General features: G+C 49.1%; 1 protein-coding gene across 2 annotated transcripts in view; it reads left to right on the top strand.

The window, feature by feature from the left end:
• Positions 1-9,705: 9,705 nt before the first annotated feature.
• SCRN1 (secernin 1) overlaps positions 9,706-10,754 on the top strand; it is a 35,829-nt gene continuing 34,780 nt past the window's right edge. For both annotated transcript variants that reach the window (XM_066585795.1, XM_066585796.1), the window contains exon 1: positions 9,706-9,781. The gene's annotated coding sequence lies outside the window, so the exon portion shown is untranslated. The remainder of the gene's footprint in view (positions 9,782-10,754) is intronic.

Here is a 10,754-nt window from a genome sequence, read left to right as displayed (position 1 = left end):
CAAAGCTACTACCAACCTGGCCAGCAGAGGTCAGTTTTGATTTAGAAATGCTTGAAAAGCTGCAAAACATTATTGTAAATGATGGGAGTTACGAGTATATGCATCCGTTCGTAGTGTGTTGGATACCAATTGTTAGAGAGGTAGATTAGATAGTACTTTAATTCTAACAGCTATGTATTAAGATGTTATATGCAAAGGAATGTCGCATAATGGTTGCTAAGAATAGTGGAATTCAGCCGTGGTGGATGCGTGGAGCGCAATGGGCGCATGTAAAGTGGTGGTGATGGGTGCTTGGGTGGGGTGGGGTAATGGGCGCCTGTAAGGTGGTGGTGATGGGTGCGTGGGGGGGGGGGGGGGGGTAATGGGTGCATGTGAGGTGGTGGTAGGTGCATGGGGGGGGGGGGGGTAATGGGCACATGTAAGGTGGTGGTAGGGGATAATGGGCGCATGGAAAATGGTGGAGGAAGGGAGGGGAGAGAATGGCCGCATGTAAAATGGTGGAGGGAGGGAATGGTGGCGGCCGTCTGTAAAATGGTGGAGGGAATGGCCACATGTAAAATGGTGGAGGGAGCAGGGAGGATATGGCCACATGTAAAATGGTGGATGCAGGGAGGGAATGGCTGCATGTAAAATGGTGGGGGAGGCATATTGGCCTTTTACTTCCAACTTCTACATGAGCCAACCTAACAACCAATCACCGTGAATGCGTAAATCCAAACAACAAATCAGGTTGCGAATGGTGTGGAGGTGGGGAGTGAAAGGCTAATATGCATGGGTGAGGGAATGGCCGCATGTAAAATGGTGTGTCAGTAGAAATAGGAAAGTCCCGCAGCACACATAACACATGCACTTAAGTGCAGAGGTTCCACTCTGTGTATGCCAAGCCACCTGTGGGGTCATGAACCCAACCCCAAGCCTTAGATTAAGTCGAAACGTCGCCATTTTTTGGAGCAATAAAACCTTTTTCTACAATTTCTATACCGTTGATGCTGCCGCCTCCTTGGACACCATTGCTAACTATTCCCTCCACCATTTTACATGCAATGATTATTAAAGGGTTGTAAATGACTAGATTTTGTATATTGTGTAAACATTTTGGGTAGAGGTGTCCCTGTGAAAATTGACATTCAATGCGGAATATATAATATGTCGTAATAAGCCACACCCCTTAACACCATTGGTCACACCCTCCTTGGTAGGGGCGCCGTAAAATTTTTTTTTTTTTTTTACCAGGGGTGCCCCAAGGCTGAAAAGGTTGTGTACCACTGCCCTATTGTTACGTCTGCGTGTGTATGTATATAAAAATACACACACACGTGTCTCTCTGTCCCATGTCAACACTAATAAAGGCTCATGTCCTATGTACTCTGGGTGTCCCGTTAGATGTAGGATCATACATCAGTCTCGGAGTAAGCCATCCATCATTTCCCGAACAGCATTTCCAAATCAGAGATGGAGACTGGACACATGGCCGCCTTAATTTTGAGACCCTCCCGATAAGCCTTTCGATGTTTGGCAGTGATCTTAGACTTTCTGTAATTCTCACGAATGAGTTTTCAATCATCTTGAAGCCATTTTTTAGACATTTGTTGCAACACTTTGCAAAAGGAATTTTTTGCACTAAAATTTTCTTAAATGTTCAGTATTTGCTTTCACTGATATAAATCAAATGACGCCTCACACGACGTGAGAGCAGAGTCCACAGCTACACTCCCAGCGCCACAGTGATTTTAGTACCTCAAAATGAAGGCACTATTACATCACTCGATGACGTCATACCGAGGTCAGACTCTTGTTGCTTGATCCTGCCTCTTTACAACGAGGTATTTAGCACGGTCATCGTACATGTTGTCTAAAAATTATTTAGAGTTTAAAACATTCATGTCTTTCTAACATTCCCGGCCCAAGTACGGTTATAAAACTACAGACATATTCTACGTCAAGAGTCCTGCCAACAGATGAAGCGCCTATTTCTTGGGGTGAGAATGCCAAACCGTAAGTATAAAAATTATCATATTTTTCACTCTATAAGACGCAATCCCGTTTGAGAGGGGGAAAGTATATTTGGACTCACCCAGGGACAGTGCAGGGGATGACGGTGACGGAGCAGCAAAGGTCAGAAACCCCGGAGCTCCATGTCACAGCGACGCTTGAGTATGGAGGAGGAAAGGAAGCAGCAGTTCCCGCCAGCGCTCGCCACCAATCAGCAGCGCGTATGGGCGGTAGTGGAGAACAGAGGAACTGCTAACTGATCGCACATTTGTTCTCAATCGCGATTTAGTTGCGAGCAAATACCGATTACATCAAATTTCGGTACGTTCACTCTCTAGGACAAATTGACTTTTCTCCTCAGCTTTGGAGGGAAAAAAGTGCGTCTTATAGAGCGAAAAATACAGTACATCTCTAGACTCCGCCTATAAGCAGCAGAACTTAATGAAGCAGGAGCAGGCTGAGTCCTCGGCTGCTAGACACAGCCGAGGACCCGGAGAGGGCAGCAGTTAAAATAAGCTTTTGCCTTCTCCTTTACAGGCTACATAGTGCAGAGAGAAAGCGGAAGTGTTGCTTCTGCTATTCGACCCAATGATCATGTGACTGTCACTGCAAAGCTGCAGGGCCCTAGCAGACCCTGATCAGCTCTGTAATTGACTTATGTAACTGAGGCGCCGGATACCCCAGCGACAGTGGAAAAGTTAAGTGACAGTTAAGTGAAATAAAAAAAAAGACAATGTGAATGACCCCTAGAGGTCATATATGATGTCATGCAAGACAGACATTAAAAAATAAGTTTTGAAAAAAAAATACAGAATAAAATAGAAATATATACATAAAAAAGACCCACCGCCAACACCAACCAAAACTGTTGCTGCATGATAAAAAATAGGTCAGAAAAACCACCAAATGGATAAAACAAAATCCCTAAAAACATGCCTGTTCCTTTAGGACCAAAACACCCTGGTCCTTAAGGGGTTAGGTGGCAAAGAGGGACTTGGGTCAAAAGTAAGGACTGACACATGAGAGGTATGAATCACAGTTGCAATGAAGCTTAACCCCTTAACGCTATATGATGTACAGTTACATCCTGCAGCGTCGGGGTATTATGAAGAGAGATCGCGTTGCAATCTCCCTCCATACAACGTGGGCACGGGCTGTTACTTACGGCTGACACCTGCCGGCAACAGCTCCGATAAGCCGTGCGGCTCATCGGAGCTGTTAACCCTTTAAACGCCGCTGTCAATTCTGATAGTGGCATTTAAATCCCCGGTCAATTTTCGTGGGTCCCGTACGGCCCCCCGCAATGAGATCGGGGCCCTCATAGCTGTCATGGCAGTGGGGTGGCTTGATAGATTGCCTGCCCTACTGCAGCATGATGCAATGCTATGGCAGTACATCATACTGCAGGAGTGATCAAAGCATCGCAAGTTCTTGTCCCCTCTGAAAAAACAGTAAAAATAAGATTAATAAAGTTTTACTAATTATCAAAGAAAGAAAAGTAAAAAAAACCCTTTTCCATATTTATAATAAAAGAAGCTAAATAATAAAAGAAAAATACGTATATGGTATCGCTGTGTCTGAAAAAGTCCAATCTATCAAAGTAACATATTATTTACTGCGCTCGGTGGACGTTGTCAGAAAAAAAAGAAATGAAGAACGCCAGAAATGCCCTTTTTTGGTCTCCGTCTCCAAGAAAAAATGCAATAAAAAGCGATCAAAACGTTGTATGTATTAAAAAATGGTACAAAGGGAAACGGCAGGACGTCCCGCACAACATGAGCCAGCACACAACTATGTTGACGGAGAAATAAAAAAGTTATTGCAGGTGGAAGATGGCGGCAGAAACTAATTTTAAAAAATTACCGTATATACTCGAGTATTAGCCGACCCGAGTAAAAGCCGAGATAATAAGTTTCACCACAAAAACTGGGAAAACTTATTGACTCGAGTATAAGCCGAGCTATACTGAGTATATACTAGGTTAAAAAAAACCCTCCATACTCATCTCCCAGCTTGGCTCTGTCAGTGCTGTGTAAGTAAGCGCTGTGATTGGATTGAGTGCTTGATGCAATCACAGTGCTTACTTACATAGCACTGATGGCAGAGGATTTGAAAGCCGAGCAGGGAGATGACAGCGGGGAGAATTCTAAAGCAGCTTGATTGGCTGTGAATGATTGAGCACCGTCTGTGATTGGCTGACGCTCGATCCAATTACAGCTCTTACTTACACAGCGCTGACAGCGGGGGATGACAGAGCCGAGCAAAGAGGACGGCGGGGCATGACAGCGGAGACAATTCAAGCAGCTTGCCGCACCGCCGCCGTAGACACAGACGTCGGCTGGGAGGTGAGTATGGAGGGGATTTTTTTTAAGCCTTCCCTAACTCGAGTATAAGCCGAGGGGGGCTTTTTTAGCACAAAAAAATGTGCTGAAAAATTAGGCTATATGGTAAATAACTTTGAAAAAAAAAAAATATAAGTAGTACAGCAAAAAACAAGCAATAAGTTTGGCATGGTAGTAATCGTACCGACCCATAGAATAAAGTTATCAGGTCATTTTTGTTGCATTTTGTGCGCCGTAGAAACAAGACACAACGAAAGATGGCGGAATGTCATTTTTTTTCCACTTAGAATTTTTTAAAAGTTTTCCACTATATATTTTATGGTACATTCAATAGCACCAATGAAAAATACAACGCAACCCGCAAAAATCAAGGCCCTCATACAGCGACGTCGATGGATAAATAACGAATTTACGTTTTTTTAAAAATGGGGGAGGAAAAAACGAAAATAAAAAAAAAGGATTGCATCCTTAAGGGGGTTAATTAATTTTTGCAAGTGCCAAAGCTTGTGTCAGGGACATTACTAGTGCCGCTATCAGCAGAGACATTACTAGTGCCGCTGTCTGCAGGAACATAACTAGTGCCGCTGTCTGCAGGAACATTACTAGTGCCGCTGTCTGCAGGGACATTACTAGTGCCGCTGTCTGCAGGGACATTACTAGCGCTGCTATTTGCAGGGACATTACTAGTGCCGCTGTCTGCAGGGACATTACTAGTGCCGCTGTCTACGGGGACATTACTAGTGCCGCTATCTGCAGGGACATTACTAGAGCTGCTATCAGCAGGGACGTTACTAGCACCGCTATCTGCAGGGAAATTACTAGTGCTGCTGTCTGCAGGGACGTTACTAGCATCGCTATCTGCGGGAACATTACTAGCGCCGCTGTCTGCAGGGACATTACTAGTGCGGCTATCTGCAGGGACATTACTAGTGCCGCTGTCTGCAGGGACATTACTGGAGCCGCTATCAGCAGGGACGTTACTAGCGCCGCTATCTGCAGGGAAATTACTAGTGCCGCTGTCTGCAGGGATGTTACTAGCGTCGCTATCTGCGGGAACATTACTAGCGCCGCTGTCTGCAGGGACATTGCTAGTGCCACTGTCTGCAGGGACATTACTAGTGCCGCTGTCTGCAGGGACATTACTAGTGCCGCTGTCTACGGGGACATTACTAGTGCCGCTATCTGCAGGGACATTACTAGAGCTGCTATCAGCAGGGACGTTACTAGCACCGCTATCTGCAGGGAAATTACTAGTGCTGCTGTCTGCAGGGACGTTACTAGCATCGCTATCTGCGGGAACATTACTAGCGCCGCTGTCTGCAGGGACATTGCTAGTGCCGCTGTCTGCAGGGACATTACTAGTGCCGTTGTCTGCAGGGACATTACTAGTGCGGCTATCTGCAGGGACATTACTAGTGCCGCTGTCTGCAGGGACATTACTGGAGCCGCTATCAGCAGGGACGTTACTAGCGCCGCTATCTGCAGGGAAATTACTAGTGCCGCTGTCTGCAGGGATGTTACTAGCGTCGCTATCTGCGGGAACATTACTAGCGCCGCTGTCTGCAGGGACATTGCTAGTGCCACTGTCTGCAGGGACATTACTAGTGCCGCTATCTGCAGGGACATTACTAGTGCCGCTGTCTGCAGGGACATTACTAGTGCCGCTGTCTGCAGGGACATTACTAGTGCCGCTATCTGCAGGGACATTACTAGTGCCGTTGTCTGCAGGGACATTACTAGCGCTGCTGTCTGCATGGACATTACTAGTGCAGCTATCTGCAGGGACATTACTAGTGCCGCTGTCTGCAGGGACATTACTAGCGCCGCTGTCTGCCGGGACATTACTAGCGCCGCTATCTGCAGGGACATTACTAGCGCCGCTGTCTGCATGGACATTACTAGCGCCGCTGTCTGCATGGACATTACTTGTGCCGCTGTCTGCATGGACATTACTTGTGCCACTGTCTGCAGAGACATTACTAGTGCCGCTGTCTGCGGGGACATTACTAGTGCCTCTGTCTGCAGGGACATTACTAGTGCCTCTGTCTGCAGGGACATTACTAGTGCCGCTGTCTGCAGGACATTACTAGTGCCGCTGTCCGCATGGACATTACTAGCGCCGCTGTCTGCAGGACATTACTAGTGCCGCTGTCCGCATGGACATTACTAGTGCCTCTGTCTGCAGGGACATTACTAGCGCCGCTGTCTGCAGGACATTACTAGTGCTGCTGTCTGCAGGGACATTACTAGTGCCGCTGTCTGCAGGGACATTACTAGTGCCGCTGTCTCCAGGACATTACTAGTGCCGCTGTCTGCAGGGACATTACTAGTGCCACTGTCTGCGGGGACATTACTAGTGCCGCTGTCTGCAGGGACATTACTAGCGCCAGTATCTGCAGGTACATTACTAGTGCCGCTGTCTGCAGGGACATTACTAGTGCCGCTGTCTGCAGGTACATTACTAGTGCCACTATCTGCAGGTACATTACTAGTGCTGCTGTCTGCAGGGACATTACTAGTGCCGCTGTCTGCAGGGACATTACTAGTGCCGCTGTCTCCAGGACATTACTAGTGCCGCTGTCTGCAGGGACATTACTAGTGCCACTGTCTGCGGGGACATTACTAGTGCCGCTGTCTGCAGGGACATTACTAGCGCCAGTATCTGCAGGTACATTACTAGTGCCGCTGTCTGCAGGGACATTACTAGTGCCGCTGTCTGCAGGTACATTACTAGTGCCACTATCTGCAGGTACATTACTAGTGCCGCTGTCTGCAGGGACATTACTAGCGCCGCTGTCTGCAGGACATTACTTGTGCCGCTGTCTGCAGGGACATTACTAGCGCCGCTGTCTGCAGGACATTACTAGTGCCGCTGTCTGCAGGACATTACTTGTGCCGCTGTCTGCAGGGACATTACTAGTGCCGCTGTCTGCAGGACATTACTAGTGCCGCTGTCTGCAGGACATTACTAGTGCCACTATCTGCAGGGACATTACTAGTGCCGCTGTCTGCGGGGACATTACTAGTGCCGCTGTCTGCAGGACATTACTAGTGCCGCTGTCTACAGGACATTACTAGTGCCGCTGTCTGCAGGGACATTACTAGTGCCGCTGTCTACAGGACATTACTAGTGCCGCTGTCTGCAGGGACATTACTAGCGCCGCTGTCTGCAGGGACATTACTAGCGCCGCTGTCTGCAGGGACATTACTAGTGCCGCTGTCTGCAGGGACATTACTAGTGCCGCTGTCTACGGGGACATTACTAGTGCCGCTGTCTCCAGGACATTACTAGTGCCGCTGTCTGCAGGGACATTACTAGTGCCACTGTCTGCGGGGACATTACTAGTGCCGCTGTCTGCAGGGACATTACTAGCGCCAGTATCTGCAGGTACATTACTAGTGCCGCTGTCTGCAGGGACATTACTAGTGCCGCTGTCTGCAGGTACATTACTAGTGCCACTATCTGCAGGTACATTACTAGTGCTGCTGTCTGCAGGGACATTACTAGTGCCGCTGTCTGCAGGGACATTACTAGTGCCGCTGTCTCCAGGACATTACTAGTGCCGCTGTCTGCAGGGACATTACTAGTGCCACTGTCTGCGGGGACATTACTAGTGCCGCTGTCTGCAGGGACATTACTAGCGCCAGTATCTGCAGGTACATTACTAGTGCCGCTGTCTGCAGGGACATTACTAGTGCCGCTGTCTGCAGGTACATTACTAGTGCCACTATCTGCAGGTACATTACTAGTGCCGCTGTCTGCAGGGACATTACTAGCGCCGCTGTCTGCAGGACATTACTTGTGCCGCTGTCTGCAGGGACATTACTAGCGCCGCTGTCTGCAGGACATTACTAGTGCCGCTGTCTGCAGGACATTACTTGTGCCGCTGTCTGCAGGGACATTACTAGTGCCGCTGTCTGCAGGACATTACTAGTGCCGCTGTCTGCAGGACATTACTAGTGCCACTATCTGCAGGGACATTACTAGTGCCGCTGTCTGCGGGGACATTACTAGTGCCGCTGTCTGCAGGACATTACTAGTGCCGCTGTCTACAGGACATTACTAGTGCCGCTGTCTGCAGGGACATTACTAGTGCCGCTGTCTACAGGACATTACTAGTGCCGCTGTCTGCAGGGACATTACTAGCGCCGCTGTCTGCAGGGACATTACTAGCGCCGCTGTCTGCAGGGACATTACTAGTGCCGCTGTCTGCAGGGACATTACTAGTGCCGCTGTCTACAGGGACATTACTAGTGCCGCTGTCTACAGGACATTACTAGTGCCGCTGTCTACGGGGACATTACTAGTGCCGCTGTCTACAGGACATTACTAGTGCCGCTGTCTACAGGACATTACTAGTGCCGCTGTCTACAGGACATTACTAGTGCCGCTGTCTGCAGAGACATTACTAGTGCCGCTGTCTGCAGGTACATTACTAGTGCCACTATCTGCAGGTACATTACTAGTGCCGCTGTCTGCAGGGACATTACTAGCGCCGCTGTCTGCAGGACATTACTTGTGCCGCTGTCTGCAGGGACATTACTAGCGCCGCTGTCTGCAGGACATTACTAGTGCCGCTGTCTGCAGGGACATTACTAGTGCCGCTGTCTGCAGGGACATTACTAGTGCCGCTGTCTGCAGGGACATTACTAGTGCCGCTGTCTGCAGGACATTACTAGTGCCACTATTTGCAGGGACATTACTAGTGCCGCTGTCTGCGGGGACATTACTAGTGCCGCTGTCTGCAGGACATTACTAGTGCCGCTGTCTACAGGACATTACTAGTGCCGCTGTCTGCAGGGACATTACTAGTGCCGCTGTCTGCAGGGACATTACTAGTGCCGCTGTCTACAGGACATTACTAGTGCCGCTGTCTGCAGGGACATTACTAGCGTCGCTGTCTGCAGGGACATTACTAGTGCCGCTGTCTGCGGGGACATTACTAGTGCCGCTGTCTGCAGGGACATTACTAGTGCCGCTGTCTGCAGGGACATTACTAGTGCCGCTGTCTGCGGGGACATTACTAGTGCCGCTGTCTGCAGGGACATTACTAGTGCCGCTGTCTACGGGGACATTACTAGTGCCGCTGTCTACAGGACATTACTAGTGCCGCTGTCTACGGGGACATTACTAGTGCCGCTGTCTACAGGACATTACTAGTGCCGCTGTCTACGGGGACATTACTAGTGCCACTGTCTGCGGGGACATTACTAGTGCCGCTGTCTACAGGACATTACTAGCGCTGCTGTCTGCAGGGACATTACTAGTGCCGCTGTTTGCGGGGACATTACTAGTGCAGGGTCTCCTCACAGAGCAGTGCTACAGGACGCGCCTGCCATGGCCGCCAGAGCATCATACATCAGTGACTCCGGCGGCCGGGGCGGCGCTTCTGCTCTGTCAGCGGAGTCTCTGCAGTCCGTGTGATATCCGTCCGGCCTGGAAGGAGGTGAGTGCGGGAGGAGAGACGCGGGCAGACCGGGGAGGGAGCGGGACGGTGTGCGGCGGAGCGGTGCTGCCGGGATGAGGTACTGAGGTGTCGTTTCCCGGGTGACGGAGGCAATGCGCGGGAATGTCACCCTGTACTGGATGGTGGCAGGTGGCGGCGGGGAGGGAATATCCGCCTCTCGAATGTCCTAGATGTCCTCCAGGCAGTGATATATATATATATACCCTCCTACCCTCCACCTACACAGTGCATACAGCATTATCACACCTGTACACCCCTATACATCCTGTATACACAGATGGTAATCCAGTAATCTGCACTATAAATACCCCTCAGCCCGCAGCGCCGCCACAGATTACGCCAGGATTATGTTCTGTGGAAAAAAAGCGGAAATTCTCTGTTTATCGTACTTTTTGGAAAATAGTCATTATTTGACGAAGTAGTTATTTCGTGGTAAACCGTACTTTCGTGAATTGTCATGGACAATCGTGAGGGGCGGGGGTAGAACTCACCTGGCGCAATATTCAACATGATTAGCAAATGGAGGTGTGATAGTTGGGCGTAGAGCGCCAGCGACAAACGAGGGACATACTGGAAAAAGGTGTGCGTTACTGCAACACCTCGGCGCCATATTGTATTTCTACCAGACACCTGTCCCCTCGCCGGACTTAACGAAGCCGCTAAATGGGTAAATTTAGCCACACATTTTTTTAATACCTAGAAAAAGGAGGAGTTCGGGTGATTTGTATTTTTTTTAATTTTTTTCTCAACTTCCGAGGGGTTTTGCTACGAGCCTATTCGTACATTAAAATTTTTTTACCGCACATCGCATGCCGTATCTTTGGGCGTTTCCCTTGGAACGCCTCGCCTATTCTTTTCAAAGGGGCCGGAAAAAAGAGCACGCGAATGCAATGCAATGTTTCCCATTGAAGATACCTCGCATCCACGGGAACATCGCACGTTCCCAAATGCG

Source organism: Eleutherodactylus coqui, chromosome 12 (genome assembly GCF_035609145.1).
Source record: "Eleutherodactylus coqui strain aEleCoq1 chromosome 12, aEleCoq1.hap1, whole genome shotgun sequence".
NCBI classification, from domain to species: domain Eukaryota; kingdom Metazoa; phylum Chordata; class Amphibia; order Anura; family Eleutherodactylidae; genus Eleutherodactylus; species Eleutherodactylus coqui.
This window is presented reverse-complemented; position numbering and strand designations above follow the sequence as displayed.